Source organism: Musca domestica, unplaced genomic scaffold (assembly GCF_030504385.1).
Source record: "Musca domestica strain aabys unplaced genomic scaffold, Musca_domestica.polishedcontigs.V.1.1 89, whole genome shotgun sequence".
NCBI classification, from domain to species: Eukaryota; Metazoa; Arthropoda; class Insecta; order Diptera; family Muscidae; genus Musca; species Musca domestica.
In genome coordinates, this window is record NW_026712430.1 from 2301512 (window position 1) to 2309880 (window position 8369).

Genomic DNA, 8369 nt, shown 5'->3' on the forward strand with positions numbered 1-8369 from the left:
TTTCGCAGCCTTAATTAAAAATTTGGCTTTTATTTAACACAAATGTTATGGTCTATTTCACCCACAAAATATTACCCAATGACCATCCAAATTGGAAGGCTTCTGTACAGCTCTAAGCTCTAGCCCCCATGCCCCATAACTTTCCTTAATATATGCGAACTCCAAAAGCAATAGGGGCTATAATAATAAAATATGCGGACATACATAGCTAGATCGACTCAGCTCGGCGAGATAGGAAGTTCCATATATAATTTCTTATGTGGGAGGAAAGGTGTTACATAATTCTTACCCCAATCAAATATATAGGGTAGGGTATAACAATGAATGGAATATTTATGTTTTCGAACACATACATGGTGAGATGAAAAAATTGCAACCAACTTCAGACTGCTGTCATTTCTAAGCCACTCGTTCGACAGTTGTTAAAACTATTCCAGTGACAGCTATTATATTGTTTACAAGCGTACAAAAGCTTTTTGGTGAGAATTTTCCAGAAAAAGGTTATTCGTGATGGAATTCAAGCGCGATAGTGTAATGTCTTTACGTGGCTATCGTTAGAGCCAAAGAGGTCAGCTGAAAATGTGCACCTTCGGTTGGCCAGCCACCAGAACTCAAGCGCCGGCCATGGTGATGATGTGGGCCACCATAACAGTCAATGGTCGCTCTCTGCTCGTATTACTCCACCGTGGAATCAGAATAAATGGCGAATATTATCGCCAAAGTATTCTGGAGGGTGTATTGAAGCCTTGGGCACCCAAACATTTTGGCCAAAGACCTCGGATATTCCAACAGGGCTCAGCACCAAATTTCTCATTATTTCCTAGGATGAACGCAACCAAAGGTGTCCGAGTGAAGCACTTGCCGAATTCGTGTAGCTGTGCATCGTTAAACCCAACCAAGCCATATCGTATGCACCATAATATTTGAAGGAAAAACCTTTATACATTCGCTTGAAACACAATTCTTGATCAGCGTAAAATTTTAAGTCATTTGAGAATGTGGAACTATTTGTTCTCATTTCCTCTTCTCTTTTAGGTCTTCCTGACATTGTTTATTTTCCTCCAGTTTTTTGCGTCCTTTTTTCAAATCGCTTCTTCTCTTTTAATTTTCTTTGAAGATTTCAGTAAACAATTTGTGACAGAGTGTTGCACTGACTTACCAACGTATGTTCGTATGTTCCAAAAGCGCAGTTTGTTCACCTTCTTGGCAAATTTACGAAAAACCAAATTAAACGTTAATCAAAGAACTTAAGTGTATTACATTGCGTCACTTATTATGAATTCACAAAGAGAGAGCTTTGCTTTGACTGGTCCTTTAATAGCTCTTTTCTATTGGATGTCATCTCAAACCGCATAATATACGCTACCCGACAAAAACACTCTTGTACCTATTCTTTTAAAAACCATATAAAGACGGTAAGAAAGAAATGATTTTCATTTGGTGAAGAAGTACCTTTCTTTGATCACAATTATTGGCAGGCAATGTACAAACATGTTTTTAGGGATTAACAGCAAATTAAAGTTAAAACAATGACCATATGAGATTTTGTTGGTTGAACGTAAAACGAACGTAACCAGAACAAATAAGAAAAGATAAAATTTGGGCGGGGTCGACTTTATGATACCTAACACCACAATGAATATTTACTGGAGTCACCTTTAGCGAATAAACAAACGTTCGTATTTGCTATTTTGGCTTTGCTGTTCAAATATGAAAACGCCTGAATTTAACGTCCGTCCTAATCGAAACAAAATATTAATCGATCATGTGGGTCTTAATGGATGAGCCGAATACAATGTACGTTTTTTCGTGAAGGAATCGCTATTACTTCGAAAAATTTAGTCAGGTAGCGATTGTTCCGGCTGAACAATGTAGACCTGTAAATTCTGAGTGAAACACCGTAATTTGTTTGTCTGATGTCTTCGAATCATTATGCACCGCTACGCGACGAACTCTAAAACATCGGCCCAAACCAGCATCATTTTGAGTGATCAAAACGTATAACTGATAGTTTATCCGCCGTCCGAAACCACCACCATATGTCCAGACTACCAGTGAACCCAAATACCAAATTTAATATTTCAAGCTCTATCTGTTTACCCAATACCAAATTGTACCAATTATAGTAGTATTTAGTACTTTTCCTGTACTTGTAGTACATAGTTCCAAAACTACCTCTTTATCTCAATGCTAAAGCCAATAGAGACCCCAATAACAAATTTCATAATTTCAGCTTTATCAGTTTAACTTAACCCGAACGGTTCTAAATTTAGTACAGTTCCACCAGTATATATTTCCTTTCGAACCTTGAAGTTCGGAGTGCTGGATAGATCGATCAGTGATTCTCATAGCACAAGTCTACCTCGTAGCGTTTGTCCAATTCAAAGTAATCAATTTTTAGTACTTTTAAGTACTTTTCATACTTATTTAGCCTACGAACCTAGACTGACCCTCGTCCAAAATTTCAATATTCTTGTTTCAGCCGTTTCGTCTGGAGTTTGTTTCTCAGTCAGTCAGTTAGTTTTCTCACTGCTCCTTTATATATAGGACATTTTATACTACAATGATGTATTGCAAGTCATAAAGACCACTTTCACAATAATGCCTAATGTCGGGCGGTACCGTTATATGAAAACTGTGGACCAATACGGACAATATTCTGACTTCGGTACTACTACCCATTATGAAAAACAAATTCCAAATTTTAAACAGAAATGCCGTCTATACTGTCAAAATATATCTGAAGGTACCATTATATGGGGGCTATAAGAATACCTATATGTGCGTAAGTGATATAAACTATATGAAATTTATAAAGTCACTCATACGTTTAGGGACCGGTATACTTAACTATGAACTAGGTTGATACCACCCTAGTGGAGGGTATACAAATTTGTAAGTTGCATGTTAAGTGCAAAAAAAATCGATGACATGCATTTTGTGGTACGTGAAGAAAGTTCAATTTTGACACGTTTGCTGTTGAGGAATCATGTATATATTATTCGTGACGATTTTTTTCAAAGCGATGGGTGTATAGGGATATTGGGCACTGAGTCTTTGCAAGCACTTTGAAATGATAAATGTGAAAACTGTATCGTCCGTTATCGATATTGTCTGTACAGAGCGAATGCACACGTACACAGTGGCGGATGATTGTTGTTATTGATAAAAAAAAAAATGTTCATACGCACCATTGAACCATAAGCACAAAACCATCAAGTAATAAAAGGTTCTAGCCGTGCGAGACCGACCATGTTATACTCTCTAACACCATAATATATTGAAAAAGCTTCTTAGGTCCAAACCCATTTTAGCCGATTGTTTAAAATAATGCCATACTGTCTTGCTCAAATGCTACCTTTGGTTTTTACAGGATATATTTGCACTCTATGGCGTGCTGATTGGTATCCAAAACAATTTTACACAAAAAATGTGGTTTATTTTACCCGCTAAATATGAATCAAAGATCGTCCAAACTGCTACACTACTGCGCTATCCTAAATCCTAACCTTATGCAAAATTCCTTGTCGATTGGTTTTTAATTGTGATCTGTAGAGGCTCTGAGAGATCAGGGAAGTTTTAATTTTTGGTCCATTTCAACCCCAAAATATACATCTTTAAAACAATAGTCTTTAATTCCGACTCTAACCACATACATAATTTCTTGAGAATCCGACGATAATTGCGACTTGAACTCATGGGATAAAATATATGACAAAATCCTTTTCTGACAAAAGGCCGGATTTATGAGAATTGTCAAAATCCATAAGTAAAAAGCGGTCTAGCGAACATCCCCTTCTTGGATTTATGAGATTTTATTTATTTTGCCATTTATGTAATGTCTTGGACGTGAGTATCAATGTAACAGTCAGAAGTGACATTTTCGTGTATATATGATTTCGTATTAAAAATATTCGGTTTAGTACACATTATGTCTGCAGGACTTTTGGTATTGAAAATTGGCCATGTAGGACCACGTTTTGGTATAGGCCACATATAATGGTACCTCCCTATTTTGGTATTTTGGTGATTTTAGCGAGATTATTCACCGGAATTGTTTAAAATTTGGTATTTGAAGTTCGTGCTGGATATTACAGCCTATCACAGAAAATTGTCCCTGCAGGTCCACGCCTTCGTTTACACCTCCATATAATGCTACCTCCCAATATTCGGCATTTTGATGATTATTATGACAAAAGTTGCCTATGCAGGTCCACGTAGTCGTATAGACCTTAATATAACGACAACATTCAGTATTTTTAAGATTTTTACAGAATTTTTAATGGATTTTATTTTGTTAGAAATTGCTGAACTCGTTCTAAATGTTGGAGGGTATTCAAAGTTCGGCCGGCCGAACTTACAGCTTTTTTACTTGTTTTACATTAAAGTTATGGTCTGTTTTACCCACTAAATATTGTCCGATAGCCAAAAAAATGTTAGGCTTTTGTCTAGCCCATGTTAAACTCCAAATTATGATTTTTTTTGTTTTTGGCCCATTATATAAATAAATATTTTGATATCATCTCCAAAACAATACTTTCATTCTGACACTAGGCGTACCTTCATGAGGTGGGTGAGGTAATATCGGGTCATTATTGCAACCTGTAGAGTGATTACAAATTAACATGGGCAGACGGACGGACATAGATAGCTCATCGACTCAGCTCGGAGAGATAGGAAGATCCATATATACTTTCCTCTTTTTTTTAATTATTCCTATGTCTAGGACCAATACTTGGAGGTGTTATATAATTTTTGGTCTAATCAAGCTTACAATACCTCCAACACATAGTGCTGTATACCCTAAGAAAACCCCTTATTTATGAATTATCCGGCTTTCACGGTGTTATTATTATTACATGTTAAAGCTTGTGAAATATTTTGTCGAATATCCGAATCCCTTGGACTTTTCACATTTAGCACATAACAAGCCGATTTAGCATTTTTATATAACAATAAAAATTTTATTGATTGCCAAATTGTTTTACATCACTTATTTTAATATAATATTATCAATAACATAAATATTTGTAATATTATTTTATAAATTAAAAAAAAAATAAAATTTCCACTTATAAAATAATTCATTTAGTGGATTTTATACGTGTTTAAAGAATATCCAATGTATTCTTTAAACACATATTAACATTGTTTATCATTTTAGAAGTAGCCTATCGTATATGGTGTGCAGCAGAACAGTCTCCTGGCTTCTAAAAAAGTTGTAAAATTATTAAAAATTAGTTATTGAATTAAAAAAAACATTGTTTAAGTTATGTAATAATCTTAAGTAATGAACTAGTAAAAACCTATTATATGACGAGTCGGTATATATATATATATATATAAGCTGGCCCGGCCCACGTTGATGGCCACAGTATTAGTGTTTGCTTAAGCTTATTGATGTTTTCCTTGTGTTTTTTGTTTGTTTTTTTTTTTTTTTTTTTTTTTGTTTATTGTTATATTCTTTTCAACCCATTTATAATAATAATATTTGTTGTAATTGAAGGAAATTTTGAATATATATACTTGTATATATTTTCGATGTTTTGGAGTTTTCGTCCTCAGAATCTATTGTAATTCTAAATTAAAGTAAACATTAATTACAAAAAGTGTTAATATAGATTGGCACATAGACACATAGCATTAATTTAAGTGTAAAAAATAAGGTGTCATCGGTTCATAAAAGTTAGGGACGCCATACAAAATGTAAAAGATGATTGATGTTACAAAAAAGTATACATTTGTCCTCATTTAGATGTAGGTCTCATATAATTAGTTTTATCAACCTTTGGTAATCTAAAATCGTTATACAATATTCCTAATGGGATTGGAATATATACATACATCTCGTTTGTGTTTAATGCTGCCACTAAACATTCTTCCCTCTGTGTGTTTTTGTTACAACTTCTACCGAATTAACTGTAATTTGACAGTTAAAGTGAAATCTATACAGGCAATCTATTAACTATTGGTTCTCCATTAGGCACAGCCGCAACTTTAAAAAACCTTAAGATTATGAGCATTTTGATGGCATGAAGAATTTTCAATTTCAATGGAGATCAGAAACAATTCTACTCAAAATTCCATATCAAAAAACAACTTTCGATTTATCAGTTTCGCGACTGTTGTAGATGCTTTTCACAAAATTTTCGTTCGTAAAACCTTTCCTCTGTAATTGCAAATATCCGAAGGAAAATTTGAGTAAACTCGCCAACTTATCTTTCCCATAAGTCTGGGTCGGACGAACATTTGTAAAAAATATAAAAAAACAGTTCAGCCGTTCTCAACGTATTCCACAACCAAGCAACGACATTTGATTTGTTAGTTATACATATAGAAAAGTAGGCGTGGCCAGTTCCCGGTCCCTAAACTAGATACTTAGGGTTGGAGGAAATTCAAAAGCATCTCGTGTAATAATTTTCAAACCGATATCTTCATTATTTGGCAAATATAGGGATTTTAGATAATAGTTGGCGTAAAAGTTGGTGTGGTCAATATTTCTTTCACTAAAAACCTAACTCGGAGAATAACGAACGTTTGCAAAAGAAAATTATGCAAATCTGTCAAGCCGTTCTCAACAGATCTTGTTCATATATATATATATATATATATATATATATATATATATATATATATATATATATATATATGGTTTGAAAAACTCCTTAAGGCCTTTTTAACATGTCGATATAAAATGAGTGTGCGTACTTTTTTATTTTTTAATTAGTCCGTTTGGTTGTATACCCTCTACATTTCAATAAACTTACGTTTTACTCACCCTCCTCAAAGTTTAAATTTCCCAACACAAAGCTAATTTCCTTCCCCGAATACAATAATGTTGACTCACATCTACATTTGCTTGGGCTCTCCATATCAACTTATGCTAATTTCATTCTGTGTAAAATTAGTTAAAGAATTTTCGTCTAATCAGCGTAAAATGCTGCGGTTGCCATGGCTGTTTAAAAATAAAATACTTCTTCGTCATCATAATCATCATCATCATATTTTGTGGTTAAACTTCCCAAACACATAACCTGCAGTTTCCCCCTTGCGACTGAATGTGTCTATGTGGATGTGCGTGCAAAATATCATTCCGTAGTTAAGCCATTTAGGATGGGTATATTTGTATGTGTGCGTAAAATATTTGATCAGTGTTTGTTTACACTTCTCTGTTAAATTGATTATAAAGCCAAATATTGATATGTTTATCTTTGATGCAGGTGGTTGGTTTTCTTGAGTTGCGGGGGTGGGGGGCGGACATGGTTTAGGAAAGTAAGGCAGGTATGAACAAGCGCTGGATATGTGGAAACCATCTAGATCCCATTCCTTGTCGAATAATTAAATATCATTCCTTTCTTAGCTTTGACACACGAGGGAGATGTATTTCTTGTAGCTAACATTAGCATATGGGATATTTGAAATATATGTGTGTACGAGCATACATATTCTTCATTCATGAGAAAATTTGTTTTTAATTATATTGTGATATTTACATAAGTTACGTGAATACCCGAAAAAAGAAAATTTAAAAGAAAATGCGCAGCTTTTCTCTCCCTGGAAAGTGGTACCTAAAAAATGGAAAAAAAAATCAAAATATTTAATAAGGTCTTTAAAATGTTTATACACTACAAAATGTATAAGTTTGATTGGGAAAAAGTTTATAACACCTGGAAATATTGATTCTATACCTACATATCTCTCCAAGCTGAGTCGATCAAATGATGTGTTTTCGACCATGTGTTCATGTTAATTTGCAATCCTTAAGAAATTTTGCAGAAGTAAGGTTCAGAATACAAATCTATAATTTTTAAAGAAAATATTTTTGGAGGATGTAATGGACCCAAAACAGAAAATTATCCTGATTTCAGTTACAGCGACAAGGGATTTTGCGTGAAGTTGAAGTTTAGTACACGGCAGACGTCAATCGTTTTGGATGGTCATCGGATAACATTTATGTTTTATTTATACCCTACACCAAATAGTGGTAAGAGTATTATGTCTTTGTTCATGTGTTTGTAACATGTCTATTGTAACACACAAAACCAACTTACATGGTTATGCCACTTCGTTCATGTAAAACAAACGCATAGCAAGTGGAAAAGATGAAAATGTTTTTAGGTGCGGTTGTAAGATTTAGAAGATTATCCAAATGAATTTTAGTTTTATGTAATTCTTTGGTTCCTATTCTATTGAGCTTACGATCTCGTCACTTGGGTAAAAAAAGTTTTTTATAGGAGTTGTTTTTTTTTTTTTAAATAAATCCTGAGGAGAACATCCCGGACAAAAAACAAGTGAACTGATCAGGATTGGTGGCTCTTTCCCAAATCTAGGTAATCCCTGCCTTACCCCCTGGTAAGGAATCACCCTAT